General features: G+C 41.0%; 1 protein-coding gene across 1 annotated transcript in view; it reads right to left on the reverse strand.

Moving 5' to 3' along the window:
* The window catches only part of LOC132822487 (chemokine-like protein TAFA-4), a 220,941-nt gene that overhangs the window by 74,141 nt on the left and 129,825 nt on the right, over window positions 1-16,975 (reverse strand). The window lies entirely within an intron of this gene.

The following is a 16,975-nucleotide window of genomic DNA, read 5'->3' on the forward strand; positions in this document are numbered from 1 at the left end:
CCAACTATATAAACCTATGTTACTTTTAGCAGTCTGGCAGTTACCCTCGTTTTCATCAAACTTGGAAAACTATTTTCCCTATTACCCTGACTGCTGATTTTCAATAAATCGATCTGCTGCGTATTTGAATTCCTAATTTCCTGAATAATCTGCAACAGTGGGCATGATGAGCTTCTGTAGGAGACCATTTCAAATCTGGTATTTACAATTCCTAAATCAAACATGGTCTTTATTCAAAGGGTGATGGAGTATAAGAGCAGAGAGGTCTTGCTAAAACTATACAAGGCTCTAATGAGACTCTACCTAGAATTCAGTGAACAGCTTTGCTCTCCTTTGCTAAGAAAAGATGTATTAGCATTGGAGACAGTCCAGAGAAAGTTTGCTAGTTGATCTTGGGTATGGAGAGATGTTATGTGTAGAGGGTGAGAACCTGCTAAAGAAACAAAAAAAAAGCACAAAGAATTGAAGATGCTGGAAATCCAAAACAAAAGCAAAACTTTATGAAGAAACTCAGGAGGTCTGGCAGCATCTATGGAGAGCAAGCAGATTAATGTTTTGGGTCCAATGACCCAATTGTACTCATTGGAGTTTAGGAGAGTGAGAAAAGACTTTATTGAAACTTGCAAGATTCGTAGCAGGCTTGAATGGATTTTTTCCCCTTCTCGAAATGTCTAGGACCAGAGGACGTATCCACTGGGTAACGGTGGCCAATTGAAGGCAGAGACAAGGAATGTTTTCTCTCAGAGACTCATGAATCTGTGGAATTCTTTACCACAGACAATTGCTGAGGCCGGGTTGTTCAGAATATTCAAGGCTGAAATAAATAGATTTTTACTGAACCCAGTTTAATCAAAAGTTCTGTGGATCAGACAGAAAGGTGGAATTGAGGATTATCAGGTCAGCCATGATCTTATTGAATGGTAGAACAGACCCAAAGGACCAAAAGACTTACTTCTGCACTGATTTTTTATGATCTTAAACATGCAATCAGGGGGAATTGGGAAGTTTCAAAGAGCAAGTATAACCACAGTAGATGGTTTCAAGGTCTTCTAGTCCGATTCTATCTGCCACACCCGTATCCACCAAACTCCATAACTGTACCTTCCATGAAATGAAGAGTCAGAGAAAAGTTCTGTTCCCCAGAAATAGGAAGAGGAAACATGCTGCTTACATCAGGAATGTGTGGCTGGATGTGATACAGGTGGTTAGTGGCAGGAGTGCAGTGATCTGCTGAACAATTCAGTCTAGGAAGCATTATACTCTCATTGGACACTCACCTGAATTTTATAATGCAAATCTCCACAATCTCTTAAAGCATTTCACCATATCATTCTTCATGCTCACTCATTTGTCTTTCATTTCTGTGCACTTTCTCCCCTTGCCACCTATTCACCCACCACCTACTCACAGTCCTTCCTATGGAACATTATGCCTCATCCTAAGTCACCTCACTCAAATGCACTCAAATCGTTGGCCAAAAACAATACCATTACACCCACTATTATTTTAGTCATTTCAGGTAGAGGGATGACATAACAGAAGGAGGGGATTAGTAGTGGTTCTCTAACATTTTACAACTAGCAAATTTAGAGGCGGGGGCAATATTAAAAGTGTAATAAAGGTATATAATACATTATCATCATTTGGAAAATTGCATTTTAAAGTAGAAATAAAATAGATGAGTGATGGCGATCCAAGATGGCAGCAATCTGAGAAGATCGCAATGCAACACAAGAGGGACGAACCTTTAACCTGCCCAACCCAAACCACCGTGATATCTCGGGACTCTGGAAAGATCGTAGAGTCTCAAGAAACGTCTAAAAATTAACTTACTGCATTTCCAGCCGCAGAGAGATGCCGAAAAAGGAGGAGGAGCATCCGAGGCCAGGCCTGCAGCCCAGTCTGCAGGATCCTCGAACTCGATTACTTTCCAGGCCCTGGTGAACGAGCTCGAGGTGTTGGGGAAACAGATTGAAGAGAAGCTGGCTCCAATCTCTCTCATGCTACAGAAGTATGAGCAGCAGCTGGGAGACCTGGAGAAGAGGACGGATGAGGTGGAGCGCAGGGTCACAGTGGTGGAAGCTAATGCCAGTTCATTCAAGGATGGGATCCAAGCGCTGGAGACCCAGGTTCATAATTTGTGTGTAAAAAGTGAGGTCTGCAGATGCTGGAGATCAGAGCTGAAAATGTGTTGCTGGTTAAAGCACAGCAGGTTAGGCAGCATCCAAGGAACAGGAAATTTGACGTTCCTGATGAAGGGCTCTGGCCCGAAACGTCGAATTTCATAATTTGTGTGACCAAGTGGATGATCTTGAAAACGGGCAGGAGAAGAAACATTCGGATCATTGGTCTGCCTGAGGGTAAGGAAGGTGAGCAGCCTGCAGAATTTGTTGAGGATTGGCTGCCAAAATTCCTTGACTTGGAGGCTGGCATGAGAGGATTGACAATGGAGAGGGGTCACCGAGTTCGTCCTCTCCTGGTGCGGTTCCATCACTATAGGGATAAGGAGAGAGTCATGGAGGCTTCCAGAGTCCAGGGGAAGGATCCAATGGCCCTAATTTACAGAGGCTCTAAGATCATGTTCTTTCAGGAACGGTGATCCGCAGCAGCAGTGATCCAGAAACGAAAATCTTAAGACGGTGTCAAGAGAAAACTGAGGGGGCTTAGGATTCACTACTATCCAGTGGTGCTTCGGATCTCTTTAGATGCATCCATACAGTTCTTTGACATGTCGGAGAAGAGAGACTTTGTGGACAATTAACTTAATTTGAACAATTTTAGTTTGTATAAATAGTGTTGTTTGGGTACACCTTCATCATTTTGTAAAAGATACAAAGAAAGTCCAGTTGGAGGTTTATTTTTCTATTTTTTTCTATTGATAATGATTTAATTTAAACTATGTTTGGTGGCAGTTGAGATGTACATTTTCAATTTCTAAGTTAGGATATGCCAAAGGATGGGTGGGGTATTTATTCCCTCCTTTTAAATAAGCTTTTTTATTCATATTGGTATTCCATGGTGTGTTTACTTTTTTCTGCTTGTGTTTGCGGTGCTAGCTGGGAGAAGTGAAGGTGGTTGGGATGGTTAGGTGCCTACTTATGGGCAGTTTGGGATGGGTAGTTGGTCCCTCTGGGCAGGGGGTGAGTTCCCCTTCTCAGCACTGTTGGTGCTTTATATGTTGGTTTATTTTTTGGTTTTCATTGTTTTTAATTTTTAACAGTTTTGTTAAATGTGGTGGTTTTAGTATATGTAGTTTTATATTTGATGGACACTAAGGCTAGCAATTTGTGGTTTGGGCTCCTCCTATCTGGAATTTAAAATGTTATTGCAAAAGGTTATGGCTAATGACTTGATTAAATGGTGTACCTGGAATATAAAGGGAAGTCACTCACCAATTAAAGGGAAGAAGGTACTCTTGAGTCTTAGAAAGGAGAAGGTGGATATTGCTTTATTACAGGAGACATACTTGGATGACAAGGAGCATCTTAAATTACAGAAGAATATCTTTGACGGAGTTTATTTTTCATTATTTAATACCAGAAATAGGGGAGTGACTATATTGGTTAGGAAGAATCTCCCATTTAAGTTATTAGAGTGTTTTAAAGACACACACGGGAGGTTTGTAATTCTTAAAGCCTTGATAACTGGGGAAGAATATGGTGTTTTAAATGTTTATTGCCAACCAGCTCATCCCTTTAAACTTTTGGTAGATGCTTTTTCTAAACTAATAAGTCTCGAGTCCCGGCACATCATTATAGAGGGAGATTTTAACTGTCTCATGGATCTCACAGTAAACAGGTTGCCCAAAGGACCCTCGATACCCTCTATACAAACAAAACAGTTAGTGGGTCTGTGTGGGAAATTATGGTTGGTGGACGTCCCACCCTACAGGCAGGGATTTTACGTTTTTCTCCAATCTGCACAGATATCATACTAGGGTTGATTTTTTTCTGACCCCTGGATTTGGTGGTATCATGTACGATTGGTAATATTACCACCTCTGATCATGCTCCACTGTACATTATGGTTAAGATTAAGGAGGTTACAGTGGGTTCGAGGCAATGGCAAATGGATCCCTTTATCCTCAAGGATAATAAGTTTGTGAGTATTTCTCTAGGAAATTTCAGGTGTTCCTAGACATCAACTTAGGCTCGATAGGTAGTTCATCCATCCTCTGGGAAACTGCCAAAGCCTATGCTAGGGGGTTAGTTATTTTCTATTCCGCCAGTAGGAAGCGGCAGAAGGGTGAGCAGCACATCTCCTTGAAGCACGGTTGAAGGCAGTCAAGAAGGCTTGCTTCGACAGACCCTTGGTCAAACTACAGATGATTACAGCACTTCTATCCGCATTATATTTCATGCTCATGCAGACGGTAAAGAAGGAGCTGGCTTTTGCAAAGCAAAGGTTATAAGAGCAGTGACAAGCCAGGCAAATACTTAGTGTATCTCACCAGGTAAAGGAGTACCCACAAGCCATTAAAGCGATTAGGGAAGGGTCTGGGAATCTAACAGTGATTCTAAAAAGATTAATGTGGCGTTCCAGAGATGTTACTCAAAGTTAAGCCAATCCGAGGATTGTGGGGAGGGGCAGGCCAAATTGGAATTTTTTTTAAGGATCTGAAGCTCCTGGGCGTGACTCCCGAACAACAGTCCTTTCTCAGTGCCTCCTTATCAGAGCAAGAAGTGCAGGAAGCTGTGAGACAGCTTCAGAGTGGAAAGGCACCTGGTCCTGACGGACTTCCCAGTGAATTCTACAAGGAATTTCTAAGTATACTGTCAGGCCCGATGCTCAATATGTTTAATGATTCATACAGTCACGATTGTCTCCCACCATCTCTGAGAAAGGCCAATATTTCACTTATTCTTAAAAAAGGGAAGGACCAAGAAGACTGGGCTTCATACAGGCCAATCTCACTCTTAATTGTGGACTTTAAAATCCTCTATAAGACTCTCATGTTAAGGCTGGAGACTGTGTTACCTTCTATTATTAAAGAGGTCATACGGTCTTCATAAAGGTTCACAGATGCTAGAATAACATTAGGAGGCTGCTTAATGTAATTCAAGCAAGTCAACAACAGTCAGTACAGGGATTGCTGATTTTTCTAAATGCAGAGAAGGTATTTGACCGAGTTGAGTGATTGTACCTTTTCTATACTCTCGATCGGTTTGGTTTAGGCAAAGTCTTTATAAGATGGATAAAGGTTCTCTATGGTGGCCCCCTCACGGCGGTTATCACCAATGGGATACGATCAAGCAATTTTAATATTTTTAGGGGCAGCCGGCAGGGCTGTCCCCTTTCACCACTGCATTTTACGTTGGTGATTGAACCATTGACAGAGGCCATTAGTGGGGATCCCAATATATCAGTTCCAAAACTAGGGTCAAAATTACATAAGATTTTGTTGTATGCAGGCAATGTCCTAATTTTTTTTTTAACAAAGCCAGCAGATTCAGTGCCTTGCCTGAAACAATGCATTCATGCATTTTTTGGGGTACAAGATTAATTTTGCGAAATCAGAGGCTATGCCTGTGGGTGGTCTTACGAAGGAGCTAGGTCTTGAGGGTGACTATAGATTCCCAATTAGGTGGCCACAGAGGGGTTTTGTGTACTTGGGCATATTCAGTTCTGGATTGGCTGTTCAAAGCCAATTTTATCCAATTATTTGATAAAATTGAACAAAATCTTCAAAGGTGGGAAGCACTTCGAGTCTCGTGTTGGGTCGGATAGCGCTTATTAAGATGAATATTCTCCCCCATTTGCTGTACCCTATACAGATGCTTCCCAGATTTTCAATAAGCAAACACTCAGGCATTGTAAGTGGCCCCTCATTAATTTAGCTAAACTGCAATTGCCTCACAGATTGGGAGGAATGTACCCTCAGACATTAAAATTACCAACTAAGTTCGCTTTTGTCCTGCTTGTGGGGACCCTCTTTCAATGTGGCTAGATATCGAAGCCTCCCAGGCAAGGTGCCCCCTTACCAGTTTGCTGTTTTTAGACAAAATGAGGACAGTTAGGAAATATTACCATAACCCAATAGTCATCAATACTGTTAAAGCACTGAGGGCAATTCAGCAGAGAGAAGGCAATATGGCAAAACATCTTCGATTACAACTTTAGTGAGTATGCCAGGTTTTCAACTGGGGATGATAGATTCCGGATTTAAATGTTGGGCAGCTTGGAGTGTGTCTTGCATGGGTGATTTATTTGAGGGAGACATAATGATGTCCTTCAATCAGCTAGTACGGAAGTAGGAGTTATCTAATAGAGACCTCTTACTTTTTCAAGTTAGGGATTTTATTCAAATAAAAACAACACTTTTGACTGATCCTTAATAATCTGACATAGAGAGGGGGGGTGTTAAGTGCTAGTTTCTGTCAGTACTTTATATCATCAATTGAGGGTGCCACCTCAGCTGAGTTTGATCGCCTCTGCAAGGTATAGGAGAGAGAGCTGAGTGTTGAAGTTTCCTCAGAGGCATGGGAGGATATTTGGGACAATTCAAGGAAGATATCAATATGCAATAGGACCCATATTTTATCATTGAAGATTCTCCACAGGGTCCACTTGGCTCCAGACTGATTGTCAAAATTTAAACCAGGGGTAGCTTCAGCATGTCCCAAGTGCAAGGTCTGTACGGGCACTCTTACCCATTGTCTCTGGTCTTGCGATAGACTTCAAACAAATTGGTGTGCTGTGGTGGGTGCAATGGAGAGGATTTTGGGTGTAAGGGTGGAGAAGGACCCTATCTCTCTCCTTCCTCCCCGCCCACTGTATTCCGTGCAGACGTGCATAAGAAAAGACTTTTCAATATTCTCACGTTCTGTGCAAGAAAGAATATCTTGCTAGGTTGGATATCCGAAAACCCGCCGGGCCTGTTGGATTGGCAGAAAATTGTTATGGAGCATATTCTCTTGGATTTTCTCACAAATGTGGTATAACACAAAACTAAGAATTTTTATAAGACATGGTAGCCCTTTTTGGAGTACCTGGACACAGATTTATCTGCCACACTAACAAGGGCTTTTATATAGCCGTAACAATTGTGTTTCATGAGTCCAATATCCAGAGAGGAGGAACTGTGAATGTATGAGGATTTTGTTTGGCTGGGCTGAGTTAGTACTACTTATTCATTTGTTGTTGGTTATTATTTATTAATTTTGTTAAATAGCCAGTTTGGCTTTTCTTATTCTATACTTTTCTATATGTGTTTATACATTTGTACATGAGGGAGGGTTGGATTCTCTTTTACTTGTGTTGTATTTTTGTATTGTTGTAATATTAAAAAATCTATTTTTCCAATAAAAATATATTTTTAGGAAAAGATGAGTAGTCTCCATTGTGAGAAGATAACTTGTTTTGTTTTTTGGAAGTCAGAAAGTAAGTTGGAACAGCAAACTGCAGATATAACTTCCATAAAGGCATGTGACTTCACGAAGTGCCGTGTAGGGTCCCTGTGCTGTTAAATAATGAAATGCATACAAAGTTGACCATAAAATCCATGATACCAATAGTGGTCGATTTCAGCTCATAAAAATCAGGATTTCCGCTTCAAGCCAACAGTTTCACCATAAAAGAATAGTTTACATTTATAAAGTCTCTGTGCTATGAGAGTTTGTGTAGAAGTTTTCAAGCTGTCTTGACGAAAGGTTTAGGTGATCAGAAAAGATACCTGGGATATAGGCTTCAATTTTGTTTTGAAGCTTATTTCAAGATCTTTCTAAAATATCATATAGATGATTTTTGTGTTGTGTAATAAACTTGCACTCATTTGTTAAATTACATTAGCAGTGATGCTCCCAGCTTCATGATTCAATTAATTATTAGCCACCTACATGTCATAGGCTCTAGTTATGTTGACTTGATTTCTCAACAGTGAGTGAAATATCATAAACTGCATAATGATAGCTTGGCATCTTTTTGTCTTGCCAGTGCTTATTCATATCTTACATTCCCCACAATACCCTCAGGCATGTGAGAGATTGTGGAGGACAATCAGAGATGCTGAGATCTCCTGCGAATACACAATCCCACAACTCATGCATGCTACATACAAACAGATACTCATATTGACAGTTGAGTTTACATCTGGCGACTCACACTTTACAAGTGAGTACAGAGGAACCTCGATTATCCGAATGAGATGCACAGATAGTATTTTGTTCAGATAATTGATTATTGCTTAACTGGATTCAATGCCTCTCCTCTGGGGCTCGGAGTTTTCTGAAGTTTCTTTTTTCCTCACTTTGCCTGCCTTGCTCCCTCTCTCTGTCTCAGGGTTTGTTTCTGAGCAGAGACACACCTGTGCATAAGCAACCTGCAGCATTGATAAAGCCTACCACCCCCCCCACCCCCATCAGTTCAATGGGATTGACACAGCGAGCATTTGCTAAGTCCGCTCCCGTTCAGGACACTAGGCAGCAGCACACCGCACGTGAGTTCCTGCCCCCCATCACCACCCCCACATCCGCACACCACTCCTGCCCCCACCTTCTCTAACACCGCCCCTCATCCATCCCCACCCACCATCCGCAGCCCCGTCCACACCCCAGCCCCCCCATCTGCCCTCATCCACCATCCACATCCCTGTCCACGCCCCTGCCCCCCCATTCGCCCCTGCCCCTCCCCCGTCTTACCCAGCCACTCACCCTCTATCCACCCTGTCCAACCAGGGTCCCCCCTTGCCCTCCTGTGCTTTCTCATCCCTGTGAGCCCCCATGACCACGCCCCCACCTCCCCTCAGCCCCACTCTGGAGAAGCCAGACTGTACACCAACAGTAAAGACTACTGCTGCCTTTGTGGGGTGAGTCTCAAAATTACACTCACACACAAAGACCTTTTTACTGCAACTTTGTGTCAAGTTCCACCTCTGCCCTCTACGGGCCAATGTTGGGGAGGTTTTCTGGGGAAGGGGGTTTAGGGTACACCCCTGTGTCGAACTCCAGGGTAAGTGTGGAGAGAGAGAGAGAGAGAGGGCAAGCAATCAGTCATTAGGAGATGGTGCCTGGGCTCCCATTAATGTCCAGCACTGTTCTCAGCAGCATTTCAATAAGCCAAATTCATTTTTAATCATTGTAAACAAAAGGCACTATCAGTGTTGAAACACCTCTTTGATTTAATGTTTCTATCGGGACCTTGACATCTTCTTCGGATAATCCGAAATTCGGATAATTGATATTGAGATAATCAAGGTTCCTCTGTATTGGCAAAGGGACAGCAGTGGAGAGTTCACATCACAAAAGGCAGCCCTTAAAAAACTATGTTCAAATAGATACAGGTACTGTACCCTAAAAGGCCATTGATGAAAAACAGAATCATTGAGCAACAGAGAACAATGGGTGACGCAATGATAGGGGACTTGCTCACATACTGCAGTGAGAATTGAGGAGTCCACCTCAAGCGTAAGGGCATGGCAGTAAACTTCTCTTGTTTGGAGAGATTGACCAGCTTTGTGAACATCAATGTAGCAATCATGCATGTCTTGTTGTTGTGATCTAGACTGTGAAGGCTATCATGAACGTCATTGCAAACTGAATGTCACATACTTTCATCTTAACCCTACCATAATGACTTAGTCTGCAATGAAGAGTTCACTGCCACAATGATAGCAATGACATGCTATTGGCTCATGACAGAGATGATGGTCAAAAGGGACATGCAATAGAGAATTGCATTCAAAATTCTTCCGCCTCCCATCACTGTCTTCAGTAAGAACCTCATGTACTGCCCTGTCTCCTATTCTTCCACGAAACAGAGGATCCTTTTGGAGGGTCTTTACAGGCTTCAACAGTCAGACAATGTTGGTCAAGAGCATTACAGGATTCAGAACAATGATCTGACCTTCTACCACTGCTGAAGCCAAAGAATGGACGATGTAGCATATTTCACAAAAAAAACGTCTATATAAACCAGTGTAGGAAGATGTTGAAATAAGCAACAAAGCAAAGTTTTAACATGTTTCTTAGGAATGCTCCTTGTAGATACTCAATCCAAGTGAAATGTTATTCTATTTAATTCTTTAATTTCTTAGTTAACTGACTCTTACCAGCAGGAACTCTTATCAGCATTCTGCATAAAGGGAGAGTAAAGTTATGTATTTGCACAAGGTTTTGCACAGGATCTAAGAGACAGTGTTGACTTAAGTTTAGTTAGTTCACATGAATATTATTTGCACCACATTTCTATTCGGTGCATCCCTTGGTGCAAGTCACATTCATTGATACAGAATTGGAAATATGCATTAATGGGATGAGTGGGGAGTTGGTCAAACAGTGTGGTCAATTGCAAGACTGATTTGTGAGACTGGTTTGGAAAATGTAATGGGAATAATGGTCCTTTCATATGCTTGTGATATAGTGTAGCCTAATTGAACCCTATATTAATAAAAGCATCCTTTGATCCCAGGCAGTAAATGTGAGCAATTAGGAGTGCATTGCCATCATTTTCATCCTCTAAATCTTTTTGCTCTTCCTCCCCCTCTTATTCATCTCAGAATGCAAATCCTATAGATGCAAATATTGCTCTGTGTACATCATGTACACCATGATCACTCTGAAGACCTTGACTGCTGCATACTGAAATACAACCAAAACTCTATCGTTGATATAGCATTCACCATAGCGCTATTGGGGTTTCATTTTTCATGTCCTGAGGTGTCTTATCAGCAAATTTGAAGTGGGCATTTTTATCATCTTGCAGCCACCATTTTGTTGCATGTCCAAACTAACAGAAAGCTACTACATAATGAGAACTCCCAAGGATTCTAGTGCATACATGCAGAGATCTTCCTTTGACAGTACACCAGCTGCACATTGAGGCAACAGATGCCCTTGTGGTTGGCAATTCTCCACTGTGATCCAGGAGTGTCTTATATTGACTTTGTAATGAGGCCCTACACCTCTGTGAAGACAGACAAACTGTAAGTCTGAAAGCACATTCATTCTGACTGTTGTTATTGCAAAGAAGGTGTGCATAATTGTCAGCTCTGGCAAAAAAACGTCACGGGTCATTTGTCTTCTAAATTTATGCATTGTCAACTGGGAACACTTGGCAATGCCTCCTGTAGCATTCTGGAGGGAGTCATCTGACAATAATTGAAGATGGTGATGGTTTTCGATGACCATTGTGAATGCAAGAGCATTAATCCCCCGTGATTATTTTATTCTGCCTTTTCTTACATGCCTTTTCTATCTCCGGATTTATTTTCTTCTCCACATCCTGAAAACTTCTAGAGGCCTGTACATAATTCCCATGAAGGGCATCTAAAATTGTAGGCAACATTCCAAATGAAGCCTAACCACTGTCCTATGCAACTGCAACGTGACGTCTCAACTCCTAAACTCAATGCACTGATCATAAAGGCAAGTATGGTAAATGCCTTCTTCCCTAACCTGTCTAACTGTGACTCGATTTTCAAGGGACTATGAACCTGCACCCCAAGGTCTCTTTGTTTGGCAACTATTTCCAGGACCCTCCTATTAAGTGTATAAGTCCGGCCCTGATTTGCCTTTCCAAAATGTAGCACCTCGCATTTATCTTAATTAAACTCTATCTGCCATTCCTCGGCCTATCTGATCAAGGTCCCATCGTTCTCCAAGATAACCTTCTTCACTGTCCACTACAGCAACAGGTTTGGTGTCATATGCAAACTTACTTACTGTTTGTCCTGTATTCACATCCAAATCATTTATATGAATGATAAAAAGCAGTGAACCCAGCACCAATCCTTGTGGCACACCGCTGGTCAAAGGTCTCCAGTGTGAAAAACAACCCTCCTCCACCACCCTCTCTCTCCTACCTTTAAGCTAGTTCTGTATCCAAATGGCTCACTGTCACTGACACCATGTGATCCAGCCTTGATAGCCGGTCTACTGTGAGGAACCTTGTCAAACACCTTGCTGAAGTCCACATAGATTACTTCCACCGTTGGTTCATTACACATTACCAAATCCAAAATTTAGTTCTCTAATGGGCTCTACCACAAGATGCTTCAGACATTCCTCAAATTCTTTTTCTTGAGATCTGCTACCAATCTGATTTTCACAATCACAGAGGTATAAATCACAGAGGTCTTATCTAAATCAGACTGGGAAAATAGACCTGGGGAAGGTCAATTGAACAGGAATGGCACACCTTTAAGTAGATGTTTCACAGCTCTCAGAAAAAATTTACTCTGGTCACAAAAAGGACTCGATGAGAAGGATAAACCATCCACAATTAACAAAACAGTCATGGAGAGTAACCAATCAAAAACTAAGGTATAAAAGCAGCAAGAATGGTAGGTCAAAGGATTTTTTTTCAGATTTTTTAGCTGGTTCCTAAAAAAATTCTCTGACCTACCACACTTGCCAGATAACTAAGAAGCTGATAAATAGGGAGAAATTTGATTCTAAAAGTAAGTTTGATATGAAACGTGAAAACAAGCAGCACACACTTCTGCAAGTAAAGAAAATGAGAGAATGGCTAAAGTCTCCAGCAACCCATTATAGATTAAACTGGGGAATTGAGATTGGAGATAGAGAAACAGCAGATAATTTGAACCACTTTTACATCAGTTTTCCTAGTGAAGGACATTTAAATATTCCGAAGATTTCAGATAAGGAAGGTCCTAGTGGGAGAAAAGTTTTGCAACAGTCTCTGACATGAAGGACAACGTATTTGAGAAATTATATGTCTGAAGACAGACGAATCACCAGGGCCTACATGCAAGGTTTTAAAATAAGTAACTGCAAAAGTAGCCTAAACATTTATTGTTATATTCGGGAAGGTTTCAGGAATTGTGAAACCACTAATAGGATGCCTCTGTTCAAGAAGGTAGAGAAACAGAAAGCATGAAGGACTCGATTTATCAGGTTAATTAGATTAGGCTTTTATTCATTTGAATTTAAAAGAATGAAATGTGATCTCATTGAAACACATCGGATTTTGAGGTGATTTAACAGGGTTGATACTGACAATATGTTTTGACTCATGGAGGACCGTCAAATTCGGAGATATAATTACCGAATAAGAGGACACTCATGTGAAACTAAGATTAGATTCCCTACAGTGTGGAAACAGGCCCTTCAGCCCAATAAGTCCATACTGATCCTCCAAAGATTAGATTAGATTACTTACAGTGTGGAAACAGGCCCTTCAGCCCAACAAGTCCACACCGACCCGCCGAAGCGCAACCTACCCATACCCCTACCCCTACATTTACCCCTTACCTAACACTACGGGCAATTTAGCATGGCCAATTCACCTGACCTGCACATCTTTGGACTGTGGGAGGAAACCGGAGCACCCGGAGGAAACCCACGCAGACACGGGGAGAACGTGCAAACTCCACACAGGCAGGAATTGAACCCGGGTCTCTGGCGCTGTGAGGCAGCAGTGCTAACCACTGTGCCACCGTGCTGCCCTAAGAGTAACCTGCCCAGTCCCATTTCCCTCTGGCTAATGTACCTAACACTATGGGCAATTTAGCATGGCCAATTCACCTCACCTGCGTACCTTTGGACCTGTGGGAGGAAACCGGAACACCCGGAGGAAACCCAGGCAGGCACAGGGAGAATGTGCAAACTCCACACAGACAGTCGCCCAAGGCTGGAATCAAACCTGGGACCCTGGTGCTGTGAGGCAGCAGTGCTAATCACTGAATCACGGTGCAACAGAATTTATTTTTCCACACAGTAGTGAATGTCTGGAATTTCTACCTCAAAGAGTTGTGGAGGCTAGATCACTAAAAGAGGAGGTAGAGAGATTTTTAAAATATCAAGGAGTTATAGGCTATGAGGAGTTGCCACAAAAAGGAAGTTGGAGCCTGAGGCAGATCAGCCATGATCTTGTGCAGTAGTGGGGTAACCATGATGGGCTGAATAACTCACTCATGTTCCTATTTCTTATGACAGGTATCTGAAGTTGAAGTTCTGTTGCTTAAGTTGATGTATGGCTGTAATCTGGGGTGGAGGGAGTAGGAGTGTGAAAGCTTACAGTACACACCAGACAGAGTGTGACGTATAATCTGAGAATATTCCACATAGCTGCAGCACATAATGAGTGGATGCGATGCACTCTAAAGAGCTGGTTTCCCAAGAGGAAGATGAGGATATTGAGCAAAGGAACATCATGTTCTGCATGATTGAGCACTATAGTGTCAACTGCAACAAGCAAATCAGAACTTAATTGACAGCCAGACCCAACAGATGAGATGTGGGTGCAGTGATCATCACTGGCTATAAACTTTGCTGCTCAAAAGGAAAGCAGTCGTGTCTGTTCCCAGAGGCAAATACAGTTTCTGTTTGTCTATTCTTCACTTTGCTGATGCTGAACACAAGCAAATGTTTTGATGGTCCTTCATGGAACAATAAGAAGATGTTAGGCTACATCGGACACGAGGTAAAGAGTAGCACTGCCTTAGGCAGGGTGATACGAAGGACATTTAAGATGTGCAGCTTGTTTCTTAAATCGCAATAGATTTATGAATGCACACATATTCACAATGAGGTGTTGGCATACTTTTTGAGACGTGTTTCTTTTGGTTACCTTCTTGCCATGTACCAGTGAAGGGCAGTTCTTGACTAACTGCACTTGACCTTGTGTATAGCTGGACTTTAAAAATGGTGTCAATGTCAGGAATCTTTGGAAGACTCAGCAATGGTGAGTACATCTTCCTCTAATGAGAGGGAAGATAGCATGAGGAGGTGCCATTCAAGGTATGGTGCATAGCTAATGGGGTGAGTTTTGGAAAATATTGTGAGAAATCTTGCTAGGGTTCATGGAGAGAAACTCTCCATAAAACTCACCAAAATTGATACCTAGCTAGTTTCTGGTCAAACTTCGAGTCTAAAATTGATTCATACCATGTTTGGAATCAATGTTGAAAAATGGCAGGTGTCAATTCCACAATGTCCATTTAAGGAGATGTACTCAACGTAGGATAACTTAATTAGGAAATTTCCAGAAACTTGAGATAGCTTGTGTTGAAATTGAAAATGTCACCTGACCTTGACAGCTATCTTATTCACCTTGAGAGTGTATATTTTTCTAAAAAGTCAGTTCCAGAGGATCTCTCAGGAGCACAATTTGAAGTGATAAATAGGACATGCCTTCTCTAAGCATACCATATTTATTTTATTTTCTTTAATATAACTTTAATGTTTCAATTTTTCTGTACTTTGAGAGACATAGTTCAGTGAGCCTTGCCCAATGTTCCGGTCATTATAGTCTAATAACACTTAAACTTATCACTCCGTGCCACTGTATATCTTGCAAAGATGAAATGTGGCTTGTAGAGGAAGACAAATCTAGAGAAAACAGTGTCTGTTCCAAGTACTTCCCAGTATCAATTTCTGAATATAACCTCTCAATTATACTTCATACCCTTTCAAAGCATTCCTTTAGATTTAATATATGTTATTTCAGGAATTCTTTCCTTCTATTTTCCATCCCTTTTATTGATGCCTCTGGCAGGCTGTAGATGTCTAGTGTTATGGAGCAGCTTCAATAATTTAAACAGGGTTAAAACACAAATCAAACTAGGGAGCTGGTTCAGACCTATAGAAAACATGCCAACAACTTAACATTGCTGTAAACAGTGTCAGAGTGTGAGGGTGGGGAAGCAGCTTACACAGCTGAAAATACATAGCTGTTAAAATAGCTTGATTTAATTGGTATATCTCAACTAATCAGTTCAACTTCCTCAGGTTCTAGGAATTAATAAGTCTTCCAGGTCACAGCTCATAAATGTGGCAACCTTAACTTGGCTGAGTAGATATTCCTTTGATGGCAATCATCAAATTCATTGTTTAAATATCATTAAGTGCAATTAGAAAGAATTTTTTAGAAAAGTAAAATGAATCATAATTCTATATAATCCTCTGAAAAAGATGTCATGTTGCTTGCATTCTATTTTAAGCCTCAGGGGACGTCTTATCAAAAAGTGACATAATTTTACTTCCAAAGTTGCAGTAAAATATTTCTCATAAGGGGCATGCATTTTTCCATACAACTGACACCAGCAATCAGTCCAACAACTTGCTGTCAATGAAACAAAGCCACAATAATAAACAGGTTGTCGTTTTAAATTCTAATCTTTTTTGAATTACAGCATTGCAAATATTGTTTTTTGAGTTTTCAGAGTAAGTTACCCTCTAAGACAATGAAAGCCATTTTCAGCATTAGCACAAAACAGACAATAGAAATTTGGAAGCTAATTATATACTTTTTTTGAAGATTTATTTTCTTTTAGATGATCCTTTTTACGCATTTTGGCCGCATCCAAATTTCAACTCCTAAGTTCATCAAAAATTATGAAAAAGACGAAGGGATATTTTTGTTTGTATTAAGGTTTTCCCATCCCACAATCATTGTATGGTTGAAGCTGTCGTACAGACTGTCCAATTTATTTAATGACCAGAGGGAGGTAAACGATGTCAAATAAAATCTACAAAATGATAAATCTCTAAGACCCCAAAAGCAAATTATGCAAACTCTAATATAGCACAAAAAGTCCAGCATTTATAAAATAAAAGATCTATATTTCTTTAAAGCAGTTCAAAGCAAATTTTACTGCCTTCTACCTTCTCTAAGCACGCATCTGCCTTCAATCCTAACATGCACCCACATTCCCCAAGAAAATGCAAAGGCCTCTATGGCAACCAATCACCATAGTAAAGAATTACATATTCACAGAATCTTATCTATTAATATCTCCAGCCTACATTTACTTTCTGAAGTCCTTCAACTTGTTGTCAAATTATAAGTCCGTGTTCATTTTTCCCCACAATGCCAAATTTTAAACACTTTGATTGTGGTTCCAAGTGCCACATTGTAAAAATCACAATTGATTTTCTGACTAACTTAATAGTGGTAAATTATTCCATCTCATCCTCTGTTTGCAAACTGTGACTCAGTTAACCACACCGTCTTCCTCCAATGCCACTGTAGCGTTACTTCAATAGATACCAGTTCCTTCATTTGGTTCCAATCCAAA

This window comes from Hemiscyllium ocellatum, chromosome 14 (assembly GCF_020745735.1).
Source record: "Hemiscyllium ocellatum isolate sHemOce1 chromosome 14, sHemOce1.pat.X.cur, whole genome shotgun sequence".
In the NCBI taxonomy this organism is placed as follows: Eukaryota; Metazoa; Chordata; class Chondrichthyes; order Orectolobiformes; family Hemiscylliidae; genus Hemiscyllium; species Hemiscyllium ocellatum.